We start from the raw sequence: 24964 nt of genomic DNA on the forward strand, positions 1-24964 counted from the left end.
CCGTTACGTGTCTGATTGTATTTTTCCTACTACAAATGTATTTCAGGGTATAAAATAGAAATCCCATTTGAGGTCGAAAAACAAGAACAAAGTAATTTATATTTAGCATATCTCTACATATGTTTCACTTTATACATTTATAGATCTATATGGGACTTAAGGTTTTTTTTAATATCTGCCTAACCAGCCGATCGGATTGTTTTAGTCGAAATCCCCGGTGAATCAATAAGGAATTTCGGGCACAAAAAGGCCACTTTAGCTGGAATAGAATAAGCCCCTAGAAGGGTTTACTGTAACTGTGCTTTTGAAAATGTTTTCAAATAAAAATGTAGAAAACGACATACACCTAATATTCAAAACACACACACACCAAAAAAGCGTTGAATTTCTAAAAATATAATTACTGAAAAATGTAGTGGATATACAAATATTATGGGGCCAGCAGTATTACTGAGGTCTGCTGCAGGTCTGCTGGTAACAAAAGCGTTAACCTAATTCCTGTTCATAGCGACCTTCTTGCAAATTGACATTTTTAACTCCTATTGAGTGATCCTAATATTCACTGATCAACAAACCCAGCTATACCCATGTATCCTGGAACACCCTCTGTCCATCGTCTCTTCTGGCTAATGGATTAACCCAGGGGTTCTCAACTCTAGTCCTCAAGATCCCCCCCCCCCCCCCCAACAGGTCACGTTTCTAAGATATCCCTGCTTCAGCACAGGTGTGAGCCACCTGTGCTGGCGCTGGGATATCCTGAAAACCTGACCTGTTGGGGGAGAGGAGGGAGGTCTTGAGGACTGGCGTTGAGACCCCCTGTTTTAACCCCTTTCGCTGCCAGAGGTGCCTACAACGCATTGCTCTGCGAAATAACAACGACAAAAGGTATTCCACGACATTAACCACCGTGGCTGCACTGGCTGTTCATCGATTGTCCTAATAACCCTGCAAGTTTTTCTATGATCCTTTAAATCCTTCTGCATCTTTGGAATATTTGGTGACTTTTGTCAGGAATGGGTTGAGTGCCGCAGGATGATTTTAATGCCAACCTGTTGCGCGAGTGGCTGCTGCGGAGAAAATGGTCCTATGGGGCATCAGAGGGATTCTCAAACCTCTCCTCTGGGAACCACCTGGTTTAAAAGAAACTAATGCACTTGCACACAGGTGAATGCATCTAATGTGCACATGAATAGGATGATGAGTGGCTTTCTCTGACACTGTATGATTTTGATTTGTTCAGCGCACACAAATGATTAAGCGATTTGTTAAGGTTAGAACTGGAATGCCTACTATACCAGTGACCCCCTCACTGCAGGAGAGGCCATCAATGCATTCTATTCCCTCCCAGCACTGACCCCGCGGTGATCCTTTCTCTGCCTGTATCTCACAATGTTGGCAAATCGACACGACAGTGGTAACAATAACTTTGAGCAGCAATTGAACGGCAAGAGCTTTAAAACAGCATTCACATAGAGGCAGAAATCCAGGTAAAGCAGAGGCATGTGCATATGCACATCATAGCTGCAGAGCCCTATGGTGTTTTTTTTTATATATCACTGCTTAATTGTATATTTTATGTTTTTGTGGCATTAAGAAATGAAAAATATATTGGTGCCTGCTCGGATGTGGGAATGTACTGTATGCATTTAAAGTCTTATGTTGGGAAGGGTCCTTTATATTCTGTGCTTTTCTTTAATGCAAATCAATCGACTGGAATTGACAATTCGTACCCGAGGTGGGAAAAGTATTGTATGTATTAAGTGGGTTTATATCACTACTAGGAGTATCTGAACGTGAATAACAGATCCTAAAACGCTGTAATTATCTGTGTAACATGGTTTCCCTCCCCCCCCCCGCCCCTCCCCATCTCACATAGGGACCAGTGCTGGGGAGATAGGCATATTTATTTATTTATTTATAAAATATTTTACCAGGAAGTAATACATTTAGGGTTACCTCTCGTTTTCCAGTATGTCCTGGGCACAGAGTTAAGACAAATAATACATGCTTACAAATACAGTTACATAAATGAACAGGGTATACGTTATATACAAGACCTTGCATGCACAGTTAAAGAAAATATATATTATGGGCGTATGAAACAGTTACAGACCAGATTAAAATGTGAGACAACCTTATATTTGAAAGAACTTAAACTGGTGGTGGATGTGAGAGTCTCTGGTAGGTTGTTCCACTTTTGGGGTGCACGGTAAGAGAAGGAGGAACGGCCAGATACTTTGTTGAGCCTTGGGACCATGAACAGTCTTTTGGAGTCTGATCTCAGGTGATAGGTGCTGCATGTGGTAGGGGTGAGGAGCTTGTTCAGGTAGCTGGGTAGCTTGTCCATAAAGAATTTAAAGGCAAGACAGGAAAGGTGAACTTTGCGCCTAGACTCGAGTGATGACCAATCTAGTTCTTTGAGCATTTCACAGTGATGTGTGTTGTTGTTGCATTGGAGCACAAAACGACAAATTGAATTGTAGAGGGTGTCAAGTTTGTTAAGGTGGGTTTGAGATGCCGAACCATATACTAGGTTTCCAAAGTCAATAATTGGCATTAGCATCTGCTGTGCGATACGCTTTCTGACCAGGAGACTTAGGGAGGATTTGTTCCTGTAAAGTACCCCTAGTTTGGCATAGGTCTTGGTTGTCAGGGTATCAATGTGCATCCCGAATGTTAAGTGGGAGTTAAACCATATGCCCAGGTATTTAAAACTAGGGACAGGGGTTAGGGTGGTGTTGGCGTTGGTTCTTATCTGGAGCTCAGTCGCTGGAAGCTTTAAAAATTTAGTCTTGGTCCCAAATACCATTGTTACAGTCTTGTCAGTGTTTAAAAACAGTTTATTGTGGGAAATCCAGTTTTCGAGTCTCAAAAAGTCAGTATGAAGTATTACCAGGTGTGTGGTGCTATACCTGTAGGCTGCAGGAGTACTGAGTCGTCTGCTAGTTGGTAATGAGACAGGAACAGGACAGGCTTGGACAGATCTCTGGGTTCTTCTTGTGGTTGGTTTCAGAGCCTCCAGCTGTGATGAGACTCATGATGTATGGGTGTCAGTCCCCACCACTGCATTCCTTAACCCTCCTGCCCAGGAACTGACACCAAGCAGGGGTATACAGTAGTTGAACAGGATTTTATTGCAAAACATAGCTGCAGCAGCTCTTCATAGCCCAGCATAGTGTCTGAAGTCCCAGGACCTCTAGATGGTGCTACCCCGATAGTGTGGGGCTCTGGTCTTGATGGTCTCTAGGCCATCCGGCCTAGAGTGGGCATGCTTTCCCCCGATGGGGAAGACTGACCCCCTCCCTCTCTCCTTGGGGACCAGGATCAGACTCTCTAACTTTTAGCTACTTCCCTTGTAAAACTCTGGAAGGGGCGGGCTCATGGACTGTGCCCACCTCCAAGGGACTGTACACAGGCCATGAGTAACCACCTACCTTCCTTCACTTTCAAGGGAAGCAGAAGGGGGGGGGGGGGGTCACTCGCCCATAGTTTAACCCGCTACTGCCTGGAACTTAACAGGACTTACATAGCAGATATACTATGTGGGAAAAGAAAGGTACAATGGGACATACCCTGTTATATCTGTTCAAAAAAACACCTTAAAAATATATTTATTATTTAATTCCGTCATTTATTTCTTCCTTCCCGCTCCGTCAGAAACATAAAACATTTCATTTCTAATTAACCATGTTTTATGACAAATGTAACATTTGTTGAATCATTTATTGATACAGTATATACTTATGCATTGATAAAATAATATACACTTTTAAAAATGGTATATTTTACTTTTATCCTTTTTACTTTTTTTTGTACTGTTTTTTTTTTTTTTTTATCCGTAAAATAAAAAAAATGAAAAAACAAAGAATCTTCTCAGAAGCTAAATCAGTTTTATCCAACGTGTATCTGCCCTATTTATACTATAATACACCTTGGTAACCTGGTGACCGTTAGTGAATACAGGGGAAAGTACTGTAGCCACCTGGCTGCCTGTGGGACCAGCCATACATTGCAAAGCACGGTGTTCCTGGCCTTTCTGGCAGTATCTGGTATCCTTTGAAACCCGCCAGTATCGTGATAAAACCATTGGGAAACATTGTTATTTTTTGATGGATATCATTGGGAAAAAAAAGATATGGCTGTTAAATTGCGTCCTATTTCTGTAACAATACCTGATCGTTTTTTAAACTGACGATAGGAAAGAATTGCAGTTGCCTAGAGCAGGGGGTGTTCAATGTGTGTGCGTCAACGTCCTGCTTTCTCCGCTATTCACAGGTGCAAACCCAAGCCATGTATCTCATGTGACAAAACAGCATAGCCCTAGCTCAGGTGGGCTCAACTGCAGTCCTCAAGCCCTTGTTGGGTAGGTAGCATTTTAATCCTTCAACATTAAGCACAGTCAGAGTTTTAACCCACGCATTGCTGCAGGGCATTATTGAACAGCGATAACCAGCCTGAGCGATGCTGTGCAGGCCCCCCAGCTTTGAAAGCTTTAAGAGTGGAAAACCTCCATCTTTTAAAAAATAAAAAATAAATGTACTTTCTCGGTGTGTCATAACTCATACATAATTGAAAAAGCTGCTGTAATCTCACTTAGCGCCACTAAATTCAACTCCATCCAAAACTGATGGCATATTTTATGTTCACCGCTTGGCAGCCAGCCAGCCAAGTGTGAATAGGAAAAGCTAAGTCAGCACCCGCTGTATTTCAGTGCAAATAATCAAATGTTTTCAACCCAGTGTGCTAAAAAGATGTGATTTTGCTGTTGTAGTCTCCCACTTGCTAATCTCCTGAACACGTCTTACTATGGCCCATATACTTTAAGCCGTTTCATTGGATGGGCAGTTTTAAGGCGTGTTAAAGTGTAGCACCATTTAGTGCACTTGGGCCTATGCACCATATCCGATATGCCGCGAAGCCACTTTCTGTGCAGGAGAAGTGATCATCTACATTTAAAGGAATGGGACTAGTGTTCTCCAGCATGGGGACGCCGCTTCATACAGTAGCCTTTGCTGTAATGTTTAAACTTTGCAGCGCTCTTAGGACACATCTGGTATCTTAGGCCACATCTGGTACACCGCGGTCCTCTTAAGATGTACCAGGTACGTACCGCGGGCACTTACTCGTTTCCTAGAGGACTGGGGCTGAGCTCTCGAAACGCAAAGTGGAGCCCCCTTCCACTTCTGTATCCAGCACCTGGGGCTTGGTGCAGTCATGTGATCCCCTTTGAGTGATCACATTACGCAGAAATGCCAAAGGCACTAGCCCCCCGTCCCCAGCCCCCCAACTCCAGCCCCCCAACACCAGCCACTGGCACGGTCCAGGGCAATAAAACCAGGCAAGCATTTTAAAATCTTTTTTTTTTTTTTTTTTTTAAAGACCAAAATCTTCCCTTTTGGTTTTCTTTACAATGGGACACAAATGAGGAATTGCTTTATTTCCGTGATCATGTCATCAGATCCAGTTACTCACTCTGGTATGTTCAGATTTCCTCTCGACAAAAAAGGGTTTACTTCCGAAACGTGGAGGATGGCTCAGCTGTGTCGCCCCTTTTCATTATTTTGTGTATTCTTTTGTATATTGTATTAATTCACACTACGTTTTTACTTTGATTAAAACTTTTGGCCAGGGATTGAGAGGTGTGCAGACTCTTTCCTTGTGCTTTGGATTTTCCTCCCCCCGTGTTTATTTATTGAATTTACTTGTACAGAAGCCTTTGGCAAGAAAACATGAATCCCTTTATGTCATTATACTCCATGCCAGAATTGGATAGTCTAAGAGGATCAATTAGGTATAAAATAAAGCAGTTTGAATAATACTATTGTGCATAGAAGAAAAGGACCAGCATTTTAGTTCTTTATTGTTTATTGTGTTCTTTATTACACCCTTATTTTGGGGGAGGGGAGGTGAATTGTTCAGTTGCAGGGAACAAATATGTTTTTCTTTTCTAGATTACAATGGGCACTCAGTTATTCTGATCAATTAGCTGTGTTTCCCTGGCAAGTGTGGCTCTGCAAATATGAATGCACTGCAGCATATGTTAGTCATATTCTTAGTCACACACTGTACTTGCAAATAGCTTCACTAGGTAATTATAACACTGACATACCAGCTTGAAGCAAATTGTTAAAGCCGGCTGTAATTAAGCACGGAGCAGGAAAAAAACGGGCGGAGGGCACAGTTTCCAAATAACCTTTTTTGCATAAATATAACTTATATACATATGTGTGTGGATATGTATATATGTGTGTGTGTGTGTGTGTGTGTGTGTGTGTGTGTGTGTGTGTATGTATATATATATATAGATATAGATATATATATATATATATATCTATATATATATATATATATATATATATATAGATATATATATATATATATATAGTATGTGTAGGCTGTTGCAATGATTTCAATACACACATTTATGCACTTTATGATACAGTGGTTTATCAGACCTAAAATAGACAAATAACATTAACCGTATTTATACAATTTAATTATATTATTGTCCATAAGTGCTGAGTACTGTATATTGTTATTTATTAAAACGGTGATGCTCAACTGTGTTGAGCTTGTCTTGTACTAGACTTGTGCACACTGATTATAATAATTGTATGTGAGCAGTGCGCGGTTGTTCTTTCTGCTTGTTTACATTTTCTCTTACAGCTGGTCCTCCTCTAGGTTGTGATTCAAAAAGAAAAGACACAGCACATGTGAATGTTGCTCAGGAAGTTAAGTCTGTCTGACATTACGATTGTCAGAGGTCAGAGAGCATATTTTATGTGAACCGTAACAAGATATAATAACCTCAATTAAATATACAGTGGCGAGCAAAAGTTTGTGGAATCCAATGATAATTACAAAAATTCCATAGTTTTTCCTTGATCACTGTCTTAAATCAAAACCAGTCTTTGCTTAAATATCCAATAGGATTTATATTGGCCAATTCCATGTATTTTGAAACAAAATGATGTATGAATTAGACAAACAATGAATAATTAAGAGTCTGTGCAAAAGTAAGTGAAATACTGGTTTTATCAGCTAAATTAAAGGGGATATTTAGAATCAGGTGTTTAAATAATTAGGTAGATCTTCAGGTGTGAGTTTGGGAGGCCCCATCCTATATAAAGATCAGAAACTTTGTAAGTTTGGTCTTTACCATACAGGTGTGTGGAAACACGTCATGCCACAATCGAGAGAAATCTCAGAAGACCTCAGAAAAGCAGTTATCGATGCTCAGCAGTCTAGAAAGGGTTACAAAACAAATTCTAAGGATTTGGGGCTCCACCAATCCACTGTCGGACAAATGGAGAACGTTCAAGACCACAGTCACTCTACCCAGGAGCGGTTGTCCTACCAGAATCTCTCCAAGAACAAATCCGTAAATCATCCAGGAAGTCACAAAGCACCCCAGGGTAATATCTAAGGATCTTCAGGCCACTGTGAGTGTTCATGACTCGACTATTAGAAAAAGACTGAAAAAGAATTGTGTTCATGGAAGGATAGCCAGGACGAAACCACTGGTCTCCAAAAAGAACATTGCTGCCCATCTGAAGTTCGCTAAAGAGCACATAGATGATCCACAAGATTTCTGGAACAATGTTTTCTGGACAGACAAGTCAAATGTAGAACTTTTTGGCCTCAATGGGAAACATTTTATTTGGCGAGAACCAAGACTGCGTTGGAACAGAAGAATCTCATCCCAATCGTCAAGCATGGGGGTGGGAGTGTGATGGTTTGGAGCTGCTATGCTGTCTCAGCACCTGGATGGCTTTCCATCAGTGATACAACCACGAGTTATGCATTGTATTAGAAGATTCTAGAGGAGAATGTCAGCCATCCGTCCTTGAGCTGAAGCGAAAGTGGGTCATGCAGCAAGACAATGACCCTAAACATACAAGCAGATCTACAAAAGAATGGCGGCAGAAGAAGAATTTCTGCATTTTAGAAGGGTCTAGTCAAAGTCCGGACCTAAACCCCATGGAAAAGTTGTGTAAAGGATCTGAAACGGGCTGTCAATGCCAGGAAGCCCTCAAACGTCACTGAATTGAAGCAGTTCTATAAGGAGGAATGGGCCAACATTCTTCAAAACCGATGTGAGAGACTGACCAGCAGAAATATGGGAAAATCCTATGTGGTTCGCAAACTTTTTCTCGCAACTGTACATTACGTTCTAAACATAAATACATGTTAGAGAGAGAGACTGGAATAGATGTGTTTCTGTGATGTCTGTCTATACACCCCTCCTAAAATGTAGCTGCAAAGTACTATATATATATATTTTTTTATATGTGTATGTATATGTATATGTCTGTGACATCACAAGGAGGACTGAGCCTTTATCAACGGCGGTTAATAGTGATCCTGATTGTACGAATAAACTTCCTGGCGCCCGTCATTGCATTACCAACGCCCAGCCTGCACGGATCCCGCAACCAGATAAGGTAATAAAGACTAAGCAAGGCAATAGGTTGCCGGGCAAGGAGAGTTACATTCACTATGTTGCTAAATGGGACTGAAACTATAAATGTGATAAACTAGGCATAGTTATTTGCATTTATAATTGTTTTGTAACGGAAAATCAACCATTCATCATAACCAATGCATCAGCATAACCTGCGCGTTGCAAAACTCTTATCTCAATTCTATTCTACAGTACCAATGCATTTTTCAACAGTACCAGTTGGTAGGTTACCAAGGTTCCTTGTCTGTAAAAAAAAAAGAAGTATATAACCAGCAATTTTGTTCATCTTTTGTGCTCTGCCCTTCCCTGACTGTACTGCAAAAAAATTACTGGTAATGACATCCTAATTGTTGCCTTGATTATATTCTTGGAAGCTATTAGCGGAGGTTTGTAATCCAAAACTCTATTACGGAGCTATTATGAATAATTAACGATACTTTTTATGGGACAGGTAATAAAGGAAATTGTTCAGCTTTTGTGGTAGAAATGGATAGAGGAATTGGTGCCTGAGAGAACAGATGAGAGGTTTAGTCAGATCTTGTGTCTAGTCGTATCCGCACTATTCTTCCCCGGCTTTTATTTCTGGCTGAACCTGAAGGCTTATACCAGGTGTGATATGCTCCTTATATTGCTGCAGTAACCCCTTTACTCCCAGACCATACAGCAGGATATTGCTTTGAGTTGTGTTTTAGCTGCCACAAGCAGTGGAGGAGTTCAATGTATTTTCTTGATTGGAGTGTAGGGTAAAGTTAAAAGGGTTTGTTGTATCCTCCCCTGAAACTGAACTAAGCTTGCTGCAATACTGTATGTATAGATGCTGGGTATCTTAGATTACGAACTACCTTATGTCCCATCTCATTATGGACAGTTCAAAACATTGTGTGTATTGTATGGCAGGAATTCTCAACTTCAGTCCTCAAGCCCCCCGTTCCCATCCCCCCCCCCCCCAAAAAGGTCAGGTGTTCAGGATATCCCAGCTTCAGCACAGGTGGCTCAATCAGAGACTCAGCTGAAGATTGAGCCACCTGTGCTGAAGCAGGGACTGATTGAGCCACCTGTGCTGAAGCTGGGATGTCCTGAAAACCTGATCTGTTGGGGAGTGGGGTGGGCTTGAGGACTGGAGTTGAGCATCCCAGCAGTATGGCATGATCGGTGTACCTTGTATGCGCACACTGTCTGTAGAGTACATATAGCTCATACCAGCTGCTGTCCGTCCGATTATTCTGTATAAAGATCATCAATCACAAATGTATTTTCCCAGCAACGCAAATAAAACTGGAAACGTTATATAATTTATAGTGGCTTCAGCATGCAGGCTGTGGCTCTCCATTTATTGGGATTGCTCACAGCCTCACTTTTATTATTACTATAAACACCACTGTAGGTAGCTCTATAAAACAAAAACTTGATATAACTAAATCTTTTATGGCAGAACATGCTTGTATGATATAGCGCTGTACAATTGAATGACACACTCGGGAACGCCAGTTATAGTACATGGAAATGGGTTGAAAGAGGAATTTAGTGGTGGAACCCAATCTGAACACTGGTGTCATCTCTCCTTGTGATGCTGAGCGTGTCATTTCAACATCTTGTGCCTCAGGTTGTAACATTTAATCTGTTTGGGGCAGGGATTGTACAATGCCTACAACATTCCGTGTACAGCACAGAAGCAGCCTGGCACCTGACCGCAGGGGCTAGGCTCCCCTTTCTTCCCCCCCCACCTCCTCTTCACCTTTGGTGCCAGTCTACGTGCTGCTTCCCCTCTCCCCTCCAGCTTGGCTGGATTGCATGCCGTTTCCCCTCCCCCTACCCAGTGTCACAGGGGGTGGGGCTAAGGGGATTCAAAGGAGTGCAGGGGAAGGAAGGCAGTCTGCTCCCTGAAAAGAAGTTCCCGCCCACACGTCCCTTTGTTTGTGTAATACCATGACAATGGTATAATATATTGTACATTATGTTGTATTTTCTTCCTTTTCAAAAATAAGTAAACATGGGAAGGATGTTGATTCAGGGAGTGATCCGATTGCCAATTCTTGGAGTCAGGAAGGAATTAATTTCCCCCCTTATGAGATATCACTGGGGTTTTCGTTTGCCTTCCTCTGGATCAAAATACTGTAGGTGAGGATCCAGGATAAAGCATGTCTAAATTTAGCATAGGTTGAACTTGATGGACATATGTCTTTTCAACCTCATCTACTATGTAACTATGTCTGCCATGTTTGAGGTGGGCATTCCAGGGCATGTGTTGGCTACATCACGGCGGCTGTTGGGGGATGGGGCGGGGGTAGGTGTGCGTTAACCTTGCCAGTGGTGGGCTCTATGGTGCAGATAACCCCTAAAGCCTTCTGGTGGCTAGGGGTAGCGAGTAGGCAGGGCTCATTTGTGCGTGATTCCCTGAAACCAGTATCGCTAAACGGCCGGGCCATTGGGCGCCCGGCTTGGTGGTTCTTGTAGGCCATGGTTGGGGTGCAATCGGCCTTTACCCGGGGGGAGAGCACGCTGGTAAGGTTGGGACTTACCAGTGTTTATTTGTGTAAATAAAGCCGTGGCCTTTGTGCCTCCAGACCTTTGTTGTGTGTTTATTTATATGTGGGTTGGGGGAGGGAAGGGGAGCTTCCTCGCAGGGTCCAAGGGACTCAAATGCCCCCTCTGCTGCATTGAGGTGGGATATGTTGTCAACGTCTGCACCAACACAGTCGTTCTCGGCGTTCTGATATTCAGCTTTATAACAGCATATGTTATGTATGTTATCTTGTGGAACAATGTCAAGCACTACATCTGTATATGTGAAAAATAATAATATTGGCATTAGATGGGGAACAAATGGGAACACAAGGAGGGAAGAGAATAGGAGGTTAAACTGTACTCCAGCTTAGCTTGCTCTACTCTTTAAATGTCACTAATAACTACTGTACCTGTGTGTAGCGTCTGGGTAAATCAGTGTGACAGCTGCTTCTAATCAGACGTTTTGGTGCACACATTGGTTTTTTTGTTCTCTTTTCGGAGCACGTCTGACTGCGTATTATTGTTATCATTTATTTAAAGTGCCAGCATATTCTGCACACCCGGGGAATTGCATCCAGCCAGTAAATATAATGACATACAAGACAAACACAGATAAATACAGACCGATACGCTCGTTAGCGAGGACCCTGCTCGCGAGAGTTTGCAATCTGGAGTGAATAATTGACTTAGGCCAGGGGTTCTCATCTCATCTCATTCTCATCTCCACTCCTCAAGACCCACCCAACAGGTCAGGTTTTCAGGATATCCCTGCTTCAGCATAGGTGGTGCCGTCTTCGACAGAGCCATTGATTGAGCCACCTGTGCTGAAGCTGGGGTATCTTAAAAACTTGACTTGTTGGGGTGAGGGGGGAGCTTGATGACTGGACTTGAGGAACCCCTGGTTTAAGTAATGAATTTTATTACAGATGGTTATAAATGGATGTTTGGGATATTTAAATTCCGTTCCCACTGGTGATCTCTTATCTTTAAAAAAAGATTAACAGCATTAACGTCTTTATGTAAAGCAACAATTCCCACAACCCAATAGTACATAAGAGATCCCCGAAGCAGACCCGCTCTATTTTATATTATTTTGTAAATCTCCGGGCACCGCCCGTTCCGGGGAGAATTTGTGCTGTGTGCGCTGGGTTTTTTTTTTGGTCCTTTTTGGGAAATGAATATAACTATTTCTCAAGCCTCACTCCCACTGGCCAATAGAAAGTCGCCATGTCATCAGCACATCAGCACATGGATGGCTTCAACAGCCCGCTTTAATTTGACTTACATTGAAAAAAGGTAAATATCTCAGGAACCAGGATCCCAGCAGCTAAGAATAACACTGTTTAGCTCCAGTGGACTCTCGGGGAGGGATTTCTTCTTTAAGTTTAAAAAAAAGTTACTATTATTATATGTAACACCCTTATCCCCCCCCCCCTAAGTTAGGCCCCTAGGAGCATGAGGCCCCTGGGCTAGTCTTTACCCCCTCACCCGCCGATGGGGTGAGGTAGAATCCTGCCTACTCCCTAAGGAGCAATCGTCTTCATGTAACCCTCAAAAGAACAAACAGAAGTGAAACCATGGCATACTTAGATTGTAAGCTCTTTGGGGTAGGAACGCCCTTTCCTATTGTTACTTTTATGTCTGAAGCGCTTATTCCCACTATGTGTTATAGTATTATGCCATGGGTATTACTGTTGTGAAGAGCTATTTACCTGGATGGCGCAATATAAATAAACACATACATTAAAAAATGATCATAATTAAAAGCAAATAGTAATGCGCTTAAATAAAGGGATCAAGGGCTCCGTCTACGTGGCTGCTGCCTGCTAAGCTTCAGACCTAAACAGTGAGCGGCCACATAGATTGTACAGTAAAGTCACCGCAGCACGAGAGTGGAGGAGCCAAGCGGAACAGGAAGAGAAATGCCAACGCTGGGAGTCTGATAACCACTGTCCCAAAGAGGCACATTGGAACCTAGATTTTTTTATGAATGCATTACCATTGGCTACTAATTACTGTATAAGAGATGTTATGCGATGGTTATGCTTCTGTTTGTTTTGGTGTTTTTAAACCACAAAGGGTTGGCTAAAGTATAGGGTGCAATGGGTTATATTTCCATTCTCAGTCTAATGAACAATGTCAATCCACCTGCGAGTGGCAGTGCGGTGAAGTCTCTTGGAATAAGTGAATGTGAGGTGGCTGCATCAAGCCAACTGTGGTGTTAGATTCATGCTAAGAAAAGCATTTTCTTCCTGCATCTCTGAGCCGTCTACCGTATGTATCATGACATAAATAGATTCAAGTCACCTTGATACATTAATACGGAGACCTTGTAATAAATCAGACGTGACGCTCTTCTTGCTTGGGGGGATTTAGGCTCCGTTCACTTGAGTAAGAGATGGAATTTGAAATGTTACTGTTTTGCTGTATTGGGCAAAGCTGATGATCAGGTTTCATTCTCTCGTTTTTGATTAGAGTCCCTTTACATACAATACATACGTTTCCAGAACATAGTTACTCCTTCAGGCATAAATCAATTAGGGTAGCACTTATCAGCTCTAGCCGTTCTCTAGCGAGAAGAGTCAGTAATGTTTTGATAGCAAGAAGTGACTATCATGTATTGAATATGTAATATTATGCTAAACATTTACAGAGCGAGTCTGCTGCATCTGGCGTATGTACAGTATTAAAGCCACATTTTCCATCATAGGGAGTTATTCGCCAAGGTATGTTGTGGGGAAACGTGCCTGATCCGGCCTTTGACTTGAATGGCAATTAACGCTGCATTGGGTGAATTAACCTACAGCTGACCTTGGTGAATCTCCCCCATATTAAGATGTTTCATTGTAGACGAGTTTAATGTATATATGGACAATTACTGTTCCTTGTCTATTCCATTCTGAGCTTCCAAGCTGCACTTCCACTTAGTAGGAGCAAAAAATATTTTTTATACTTTCAATATTTGGAGATTTGTCTGTTTTGTAAAAATATGTACAGCATTTACAATATTTTTTCTGCTTCTCAAATATGCGTAGTCTTCAGAACACCTTAAACTCTTAATAAACTCTGTATAAATCAACCCTGATCAATACAGCGGCAAAATTCCTGCAGCATTTTCCCTTCAGGTACATAGGAGTTATAAACCTTAAATCGGTACAGGAAATGCTGTGAATCAGTAAGGCTGGGCCGTATTTGCATAGACTTACACAAATCTAATGTTAGTCTAATAATTGCTGTGCCAGAGATTGATACCTTTCACGGCATCTCTGTAGACCTAGATCACTGCTTCCCAACCTGAGTGGCTGGCTTGTCTAGGGGAAAGGGTGGACATACTGTATACATTGTGAAATACCCAACATGGCAAAGAAAAAGGAAGGCGTGGTGTCAAGGTCAGAGCTTGGCCGTTTCCTGCATCAATAGCCCATTAATTATACTGCAATATGTGTAATCCTTATTTCTTCAGTTGGGATTTTTGTGGGGCCATCTCCCCCAAACCTTGCTTTGTTCACCAAATAGAGTATGGGGGTCTTACAACAAAACATTTCATTTTGTGGTTGGAGAGAGCTACAGTAATTTACAAAACTTGGCAACAACTGACCCAGATGGTCATATTCTTCAACTCTCTATTACTTTCCTTCGTTTTGCTACTGACATCTTCCTTCTGGTCCTCCGCACTCGTGTGATGGGAGTAGTGAATGCACATGGTGCTGGCTGTGGAGAAAAGAGACAGTAGATAAACTCACGATTCCGGCGAAGAGCTGCCTCGGGTGCTCAGAAAACTCCAGCGAGTTGGGTATATAGCAAATCCTGGGAAGAGAGAAGACAGCACTCCAGTGGTCTTGGCAAAAAAAATGTTTTAGTAGTCCACGGATCAACGTTTTGGTCCTAGTGTGGAGGTCCACACTCGGGCTGAAACGTTGATCTGTGAACTTTTGCACTACTAAAACATGGACCACTGGCTGTGGAGAACCATTAGGTTACTCACTTTCAGAATCTTGTTACGTCCTTCAACCACCCCCCTGCCAACCTCCGCTGCTAGGAAGCAGAAACAAAGAGTTGGGGAGGAGAGCTAAGGTGGATAAGAAGACCCAGTTACCGGGTCAGGCGGGGCAAAATGCGGGAGCGGGTGGCCATTCTGTATCTGTGTAAAATATATTGTCTTATTAGGCAACAAAAAAAATTCTTCCTAAGAGAAAATGTAGTGTTGGCAATAATGCATCGTATACTGTATGACGAAGCTACTTTAACCACTGTACAATGGAGGATACGCCAGCAACGGATTCCTTTGCAATGGCTTCAAAAATATGTTTATTCAGCTCTGCGGGGCAGGCATTTCATCCCCTATTGTCTGCTTTTGTTTGTTGCATTGTTGTATAATTCCCTGTATAGTATTGTCTCTTTTGTAAAGTGCTGCATACATTGTTGGCGCTACAAAATAAAAAATATCCATATATACATTCCAATCCAAAATGTAAAGATTCCAGGTAATACACCGGATGCAATGTGTAATCAGAGAGACGAGTTCATGTGCAGCACATCTGGTAGTTTTCTGTTTAGTAAATGGGGTATATAAATCAGCTTGTGTGGCATAACCACTGACAGCTTGGCTTCCCCTCAGCACTTCTCCTGTCCTGTACAACAAATACAAGTGTGTTACATAGTAAGTATGCTACTAAATGACTCTTCCTCTCACCCCGCCCCCCCCTCCCTGTTTACAAGTAGTAATTTGGAAGGGAAATCAATGGATCTTTAACGGGTAAAAAAATATATATATCATATTTTTAAAGAATTGCAGGAAAGTTCCCACAGGTACCGTTCTGTGGGGTCTCCTTCATCATTTCTGAATCATGAACTGCTCTCTCCATTGAAGTTAATGCTCCGATGTTAATCACAAACTCTGATATGTCCATTTGTGTGTGTGCGCTCTCCTACATATAACTGTGTAGGACTCATCCGTAGCTCAGGCTCCCATTGAACCAGTATTACAGGCAGTGAAGTAATTTAAAGGTGCAGTTCTATATAGCAGTGGCGCTCAATTCCTGTCCTCATGACCCCCCCAACAGGTCATGTTTTCAGGATATCCCGGCTTCAGCACATGTGGCTCAATCAGTGACTCAGTCGATGCCCGGGGAAGATAGATATATTAAAACGGGGTGTCCAGAGCTGAACTGTGTTTATTTCACTCCCAGGGACCCTTTGCTTCCTGATATACAGTACGTATCGGAGAAGGTGCTGCCAGTACTTCGCGAAGGTTTAAATCCCAAGTGACACGGCCCTACAAGACCTGTTATGACTTCCTATTGGCCTGCGTGATGTAGAGAGAGAGAGAGAGCACAGATCATAAGCATAGGGCTATCGGTTTTCGAGCTAGTGTAAGTGTGAGGCTTTTAAGGTACAAATATTTCGACGGCTTTTGTGTTTAAGAAAAAGAAAACGGCATAGCGAAGCAAACTGGTGCAGGGAATTAACACACTGGTTTTTCCATTGAAACGCATGGTTCGTTGAGCATTACTCTTCTGTAGGGACAATATCCAGAGTTTGATTAAATGAGAGAAGAAAAAGTTAGCCATTCATTGAAGCTGTAGCCCCATTTAGCATGGTATAATGAAGTTCCAATCATATGAAACCACTCAGCCATTAAACACCATATCTACCAAATGTTCTTCTTGCTTTGAAAAATTTGATCTGCAAACCTAACTAAGCTCAGTGCAAAGACAAAGCTCACAGAACAAGCGCCTGTTGTTATTACAAAACAAGTACTGGACCAAGAAAGATATCATGTTGACATGAAGCCAGGTTGGCAACTGTGCCAAATTTGTAAGCGGCGTCCAAACTGAAGGTATTCAGGACCGTAAAATGCCACACTTAGAGACAGCTTGGCTTTCTATTCTTCATCCCTGGTTTGATGAACAAACTATGTAATGCAAGGAATGTTTAAAGGAATTTGTAAGTTAACAAGTGACACACTTTGCCTCTATCTAACATTATAGAAAACGGGTAACGCCCATTTAGCAAGAGAGTAACGTCTATTGCAGACCGTTTATTCAATATATTGTGAAGCGTATTCCTAGTGCTGTAGAAGAATGCAACCACATTCTTTGGATCAGAGCATAACTCTCCTCCAGCCCGGGGAAGTAACTTCACCGCACCCCACTTCTCACCTTATTACCTAATGGTCTTGTTCTCCTTTGCAAGCCCACAGCCTTAACGAAGCATAATCTCTGCAAGTACCTAGAATAAAAATATGTATTGTATATGTCGTCAGCTTGATTGTTGGGCCATGAGAAATTAAACTTTCAGGTCTGTGTCTGAAAAACTATTCATCATTTCCAGAAATATAAACAAAGATTAAAAAAATCACTGGAAAAGTGTTCAATGGCTTAACACTTTCACATTTTTTCAGCTCTAATTTACTATTGCGGGTCTGTGTTTGAGTGAAGTGTCCGGTATTGATTACAGGATATTAAGCGGGAGATAGAAGGTTAATCTGCTGGAATTGTGTGGGTTGCACTATTAACATTTCCTTGGAGACTTTGAAGATGATTTGGAAGTGCTGCATCATCATAGAGGGATGCTGCTGTAAAGCTAAATACTGTATATCAAGTTTAATGTAACGCTTGTTTCTTAATTAATAGTGTGCTTTTTTACTTATACAGTACATCATACTGAACAAACACATAAAAAGGAGCGCAGAGAAAGACAAGATCAGTGAAAAATATATGTACTTTGTATAAAATATAAACACGTTGAGGACTTACATGAATGAGAAGGTTAAAATGGTTCAACATCTTGGTCGTGATCGTACAACTGGTTCCCACACCCTCCAGATGTAGATGTGAAAACACCTAAAGGTCCTTGTTTGTGTGGAGTAGCTGTAGCACAGCTATGTCCTAGTTTGTGCGGAGGAGCTGTAGCACAGCTATGTCTTAGTTTCTGCGGAGGAGCTGCAGCACAGCTATGTCCTTGTCTGTGTGGAGGAGCTGTAGCACAGCTTTGTCCTTGTTTGTGTGGATGAGCTGCAGCACAGCTGTGATGCCGGTAGCGTCCTTATGGGCTTGGGGATACCGCCAGGTGTCCTTCATCATAGCGTCTGACGTAAGCAACGAGTTGACCTCAATACCTCTACGCGTTTCGCGTCATAGACGCTTCATCAGGATGTTGTTGATCATGGGAGAATATCGAGCAGCAGGACGGACTTGATATAAGGATTTGACTGGGAGTCTTAGAGATCAGCACACACCCTTTTTCTTCTCTGTAGAGTAGATCATACTGGCATGCTCTCCCAATGAGTGATAATTCACTGAAGAATTAAAAAAATCCCCTCAACTTAATACAGATCGAAGGAAAAGGGAGAAATCTGTTTTCTGCCTGACCTCCCTGAATGTTAACCAGTATATTGGATATACAATTTGGCACTATCAATCATTCACAGCAATAGGAGGTTTGTGGTGATGCCAAATCGTCACTATCACAGATTATTTAATGTTGCACTATTTATTAGTATAGCTTATCTATTTTCATGGGAACGGCCTAAATCTGTAACGCTGCCATATCCAATTTACAGCCAGCGAAGGATACTGCTGAAGTGAACTCTTCCCATCATGGGGATGCTTGTCTCAGTTTAAATCACAACTATTCAAACCCTGTAGCGGGCAGAAGAATTCAGATGCTTTACACTAGACCAGGGGTGGCCAACTCCCGTCTTCAAAGTCCACCAACTGGCCAGGTATTGGGGATATCCCTGCTTCAGCACAAGAGGCTTAATCGTTCTGACTGAGCCACTGATTGAGCTACTGTGCTGAAGCAGGGATATTTTTTACAATCTGGCCTGCTGGTGGCCCATTGAAGACTTGTGTTGGCTACCAGTGCACTAGATTAATCCTAACTGTTCTACTTCTGTGCCATGTTTTTTCCCACTCTGATTTGGCAACTTACTCTATGTACTTTGTTTCTCAAATCCAAATGCGAACCACGCAAGGCAGGCCATGTGTTGCTGGCTGCTATAATGATTGCTAAACAAACACTTGCATTTGGCAGTTCGGGACTCCCTCCAAATACGCATTAGTGTGGGATATTTATTTGTTATTCAGGCTGGCTCTTGTTTAAATGTGTAGAACGCCAGTGCATCAGAAAAACAAGTCCTTAGTGTATTCGTAACATCTGCAGTTAAGAAACTCCCAATAAGCTGTATAACACAATAAAGTTACCCTAATAGGGTTTAAGGGACTAGTACTTAATGCCACAGGCACCAATAAAGAATAGTACAATCAATGTCCCATATAGTGAGAATGAAGGGGTATGGCAACCCACAGGTATAACTCACTTTTGAATTGCAGAATCCAGGGGAGTGTTCTTCGGCAGGGATCAATAGCGTGCAGTCCACCAGCAACAGAAGCAGGAACAGGAGAAAAAGCGGCAGTGCACTGCCAAGAAAACCAGGAGGCGGCTCACGGCAGCAAAAGCAAAAATGTATTTATGCCATAAAAAGATTGGACAAAGGTCCCCCCCTAGCCCCAACAAGTATCCACCTTGAGAAAGGGCATAGAGCCCAAAACGTGTAGGTGGATACTTGTTGGGGCTAGGGGGGGACCTTTGTCCAATCTTTTTATGGCAGAAATAAATTTTTGCTTTTGCTGCCGTGAGCCTCCTCCTGGTTTTCTTGGCACTGCCGCTTTTTCTCCTGTTCCTGGCTGTTGTTTAAAGCACCAATCCCACTTACTCGGCCTCACGCCAGATCTGCCGAATATAACACATTGGAAGTTAGTGTGACTTTTTTCCCCCATTTTTCCACAGAGCAAAACATATACGGTATACGTCTGCATTTGTACATATGTACTTGCGTACAGTATATAAATCTTTTTATGCAGTATTTCACCATATTGCGCTTTTTTAATTGTGTTCAGGATCGTATTCTCTATCCATCGACATGGGCCTTTCATCATTTTATTGTATTATTCAAGCATCATAGAGTTGTGTTCAGTTAGCTATTTTAGCATCAGTTATATTGTTATATTTGACTTGATACACTTGTTCCTATATCAGAGCTTATTTTAAATCTCTTTTATCTATCTATTTATGTGTATATATATATATATATATATATATATATTATATGTGTGTGTGTGTGTGTGTGTGTGTGTGTGTGTGTGTGTGTGTGTATATATATATTGTGTGTGTGTGTGTGTGTGTGTGTTTTCTGTATGTTTGGGGGCATTGCTCCCTCTGGTAATAAAATTGTTTAGATTCAGACAAATTATTCTGTACAGCCAACCTGGCTTCATGTCATCGTGATATCTATCTTGGTCCAGTACGTGTTTTGTAATAACAATAGGTTTTGATAACTACTAGTCACACGATTCTTTGTGAAAACCTACAGCATAATATTTCTAGAAATACTGATGTTAACTTTCCGTGGCTACAACCGCTGTCACAATGGAATTACAGCCGTCTTTCTGACGATAAAAACAGGCGCTTGTTCTGCGAGCTTTGTCTTTGCACTGAGCTTAGTTAGGTTTGCAGATCAAAATGTTCAAAGCAAGAAGAACATTTGGTAGAGATGGTGTTTAATGGCTGAGTGGTTTCATATGATTGGAACTTCATTATACCATACTAAGTGGGGCTACAGCTTCAATGGATGGCTAACTTTTTCTTCTCTCATTTAATCAGACGCTGGATATTGTCCCTACAGAAGAGTAATGCTCAACGAACCATGCGTTTCTCCAGTGTGTGAATTCCCTGCACCTGTTTGCTTCACTATGCCGTTTTCTTTTTCCATGGTCTTTAAACACAAAAGCCGTCAAAATCTTTCTGCCTTTAAATCGTCCCATTTCCACCAGCTCGATAACATTGCCCTAAGCTTATGATCCGTACTCTTTCTCTCTCTGCATCGCGCTCAGATATAATTGAACCCCTCCATGCTCAGCAAGTCACGTGACGCGGTTAGATCACACACATTTCGAATGAGCGCAGCAGTATATGCCTACAAGACCTCTTCTCCCGTTAGCTGTAATTAGGGTGGGCGTATACAGTACCTAAATATTTGGAAACCGCCTTTGCTCTGGAGTAACCGATAAAAGAACAGTGGACTTTGTTCTCAGCAGTTTATTGTTGATCCCTAAGATGCACAGTATTTAAGTTCTCTTAAGCCAGCTGTTTATCGAACATTGATAAATGCGCTATTGAGGTTACCTTAACCCAGGGGTTCTGAACGCTAGTCTTCAAAGGCCACCGCCAGTTCAGGTTTTCAGGATATCCCTGCTTCAGCACAGGTGGCTCAATCAGTGGCTCAGTCTTTCCACTGATTAAGCCACCTGTGCTGAAGCAGGGATAACCTGACCTGTTGAGGACTGCAATTGCCCCACACCTGCCTTAGCCCATTTACCTCATCCCCTCTCCCCCTCCAACCTCTAATTTTGGTCTCCTACAATCCAGGTTATTCTTTAATGACTTGCTGTAGCAGCGGAATGGATAGGGTAGTGTACAGAGTAGATGTGGGGTAGCTGGGGTTTTGAGAGGACATAGATTTTAGTTTCTGATCATTATTAATGAATCATTTATGCTGCGAGATATCCTTTTTTTTTTTTTACTTTTTTTTACACAATCAATACAATGTGAATGCCAAAACATAGGGATTACTTTTCATCAACTCCGCAAAACTCGACACCTGTTTTTTCTAAGGAACAGACACGTTTGTTTTTCAGTCTGCTGTATTTCTCTTGCAGCAGCATTAGATATATAGATATATACTGTAGGTGCTCTGCCCATAGATTCTGATATGTGACCACAAGGAAATAGAAGGAAGAAAGTTGTTGAAGTTGATTTCATCCTCGTATTACAGCAACTTGCAGAGGAATCAGAATTCACTGGTTTTTTTTTTTTTTGCTCAATGTGTGTGCACTGAACAGGCTGGAGAATTCTCCAGGGAAGAAGACAACTAATGGTTTAATAATCACACAATTAATTGAGAACACGGAGTTAATTATTTATAAGTGACAACGAGGTTTATTTAAAGTTTGCTGAGTGATCACAAAAAAAGCCTCCCTGGCCTATATAATGGCTTTATGATTGCACAAGGAAGGACAGCGCATTTGTTATTTATGAGAGACAGTAATTTTTGGTTAAAGGTACAGTTCCACTTAACCTCTTCGCTGCTGGATGGGCAACTAGACAGTGCGTTGCTGGCCCCTGTGGTGAAAGTAGAGTCCGACTTCTTACTAGGGCTACCACGTCCACATCAGTGGTAGGAAACTCCTTGTCACGGCTCTTACATTTGATACAGATGCATCCACCAGGTGGATTTTATCCTTGGACAACTAAAGTGGGAAAATGACGCAACCCCTTCTAATACGGACATCGCTTTTAAGTGCTTCTATTACGTTACATGACCACCACCGAAAAATTGTTCTCCAACACGAGCCCGGCAAAACAGGCGCAGCAAACCGGGGTGCTCTGAAAATACAACGTGCGTGTTCCTAGGACTTGTTTACGTTATACCAGTGATGAAATTATGGTGCTCTAGTACATGAAACTATATATTGTTGAAAGGAGAAGAGGCTAACTGGGGAATAATCAATGCTGATAATTAGTACAGACCTATGATGGGGCTCTAGTCACCCTGAAGGTAGGGGTAGGTGCATGAAACACCCTCCTTTACCTCATTGGGCTGGCCTCAGGTAAAGTACTCACAGTAATAAAGCCTCCAGTTGCTGTCTCCAGCGGCGTGCAGCTGTATCCTGGTGAGGGAAGTCCAAAGTGGTATGTGTGCAGCGCACAGCCAAGAAAGGGATGAGGAGCAGGTCTGGCAAAAAAATCTTTATTTGGGTTCCATAAAAACGGGGGTTACAACCTTCGACGCGTTTCGTGCACCACAGGCACTTTGTCAAGAAGTGTGTTATGTGCAGTGCAGGACATTTAAATAGCAGCTGATGCTGCTTTGGCGCCAAAGAGACCGATGACGTCACTGACCATGTTAGCCAATTGGTGTGATCCCGCATCACACTCGTCAGGACATGCAGAGACTTGCCCAGCCCCTCTGCGGGACATAGCCTATCAGTGCCAAGTGAGCTGGTATGCATCGCAAGACAGTGAGAGACCAGTTCTCGCGAGATACGGCTCACACAGTTCTCGGCCGTCCGCGCATGCGCATGCGGGTCACCCCTGTTGAGCAGAGAAACATCCTTCTCATACGATACATGGACAAAAGCTATTAACACCTCCCTGCCCAGCATCACAAGGTCTCACCACAGAGAGATCTCAGGAGACGAGCACCCTTGTTTTAGCCAGGCAAAGAGTAATAAAAAGTGTGTCATATCAACAGATAGGAGTGTCATACTTATGCTAAAATAACAACCATGTAGGAATCAGAATGAGTAATTCATAGGAATTTAGAATATAGATATCCTTTGCATCATTATGGGGTTAAATAAATGTGTTTTTAATGTAGGTGTAGAAATACAAAAGATACATTTTTTAGATATGTGAAATATATGTTTGTAATCAATGTTATGTTTTGTTACTCATGTATATGTCAACTTAACAGCAGCATGATGCTGACTCTTTTATTTGATTGTTGTGTCCCTGTATAGATGTATATACACTTAGAGAAGTATGTGTGTTACACACTTTTTATTACTCTTTGCCTGGCTAAAACAAGGGTGCTCGTCTCCTGAGATCTCTCTGTGGTGAGACCTTGTGATGCTGGGCAGGGAGGTGTTAATAGCTTTTGTCCATGTATCGTATGAGAAGGATGTTTCTCTGCTCAACAGGGGTGACCCGCATGCGCATGCGCGGACGGCCGAGAACTGTGTGAGCCGCATCTCGCGAGAACTGGTCTCTCACTGTCTTGCGATGCATACCAGCTCACTTGGCACTGATAGGCTATGTCCCGCAGAGGGGCTGGGCAAGTCTCTGCATGTCCTGATGAGTGTGATGCGGGATCACACCAATTGGCTAACATGGTCAGTGACGTCATCGGTCTCTTTGGCGCCAAAGCAGCATCAGCTGCTATTTAAATGTCCTGCACTGCACATAACACACTTCTTGACAAAGTGCCTGTGGTGCACGAAACGCGTCGAAGGTTGTAACCCCCGTTTTTATGGAACCCAAATAAAGATTTTTTGCCAGACCTGCTCCTCATCCCTTTCTTGGCTGTGCGCTGCACACATACCACTTTGGATTTACGTTATACCAGCCTGCAAAATGGTGCTTTGTTGTCACTTGATGACTCCCCTTAGGTTATTTCCCAAATTCCCAGCAAAAAACAAAACAAAAAACATTGGACCATATTTACTAAGCAGTCTTCTACCACAAGGTACATTCAAGTCGAGTGCAAGAAGGTGTCTTCTGGCCAAAGTTTGCTTAGTAAATATGGGCCTTTGTGATTATCAACGGGCGACATGACATTGCATGACTTTCAAGATTCTGTACAACATTGCAAGTGTTAATAGCGTTGCAGTATATTTGTATACATGCTGTCCTTTATATCATTGTTTATCATCACCCACTCAACTGCACTGCAGAACATGTTGGCACCTTTATACATATACAGACGAGACAACGAGTATTCTAAAGCTTGCCTTAAAGTAGCCCGGTTACATGCTGAGTACATGCTGGGTGTAACCTGGCTAGTTTAAGGCAAGTGTAAGGCATTTCTGCATTGACTAATGACCCATCGGATTAACACAGCAGGGGTCCCTGGCAGTCCTATTCAGTTTGAATGGGACTGCCAGGGACCCCTGCTGTTAATCTGATGGGCCATTAGTCAATGCAGAAATGCCTTAAACTTGCCTTAAACTTGACCCAGCATGTACCTGGGTCTTTTTGGCGATTGCCACTGGTTTGTGTTAGAATAACCATCGGCACTACAATATGAAAGGAAACTGTGTACAAACACCTCCAGTGTATGGCAGATTTCCGTTCTAAAACCAGGGGATCCCAGTACTGAAGCCTTCATTCAGATTTCCTTGCTTCAGGGCTTTGAAATGAAGCTTTAATACC

At 42.3% G+C, this 24964-nt stretch overlaps 1 protein-coding gene across 2 annotated transcripts in view; it reads left to right on the plus strand.

The window, feature by feature from the left end:
- TRAPPC9 (trafficking protein particle complex subunit 9) overlaps window positions 1–24964 on the plus strand; it is a 953009-nt gene that overhangs the window by 579782 nt on the left and 348263 nt on the right. The gene's annotated exons all lie outside the window — the stretch shown is intronic.

This window comes from Ascaphus truei, chromosome 2 (assembly GCF_040206685.1).
Source record: "Ascaphus truei isolate aAscTru1 chromosome 2, aAscTru1.hap1, whole genome shotgun sequence".
In the NCBI taxonomy this organism is placed as follows: Eukaryota; Metazoa; Chordata; class Amphibia; order Anura; family Ascaphidae; genus Ascaphus; species Ascaphus truei.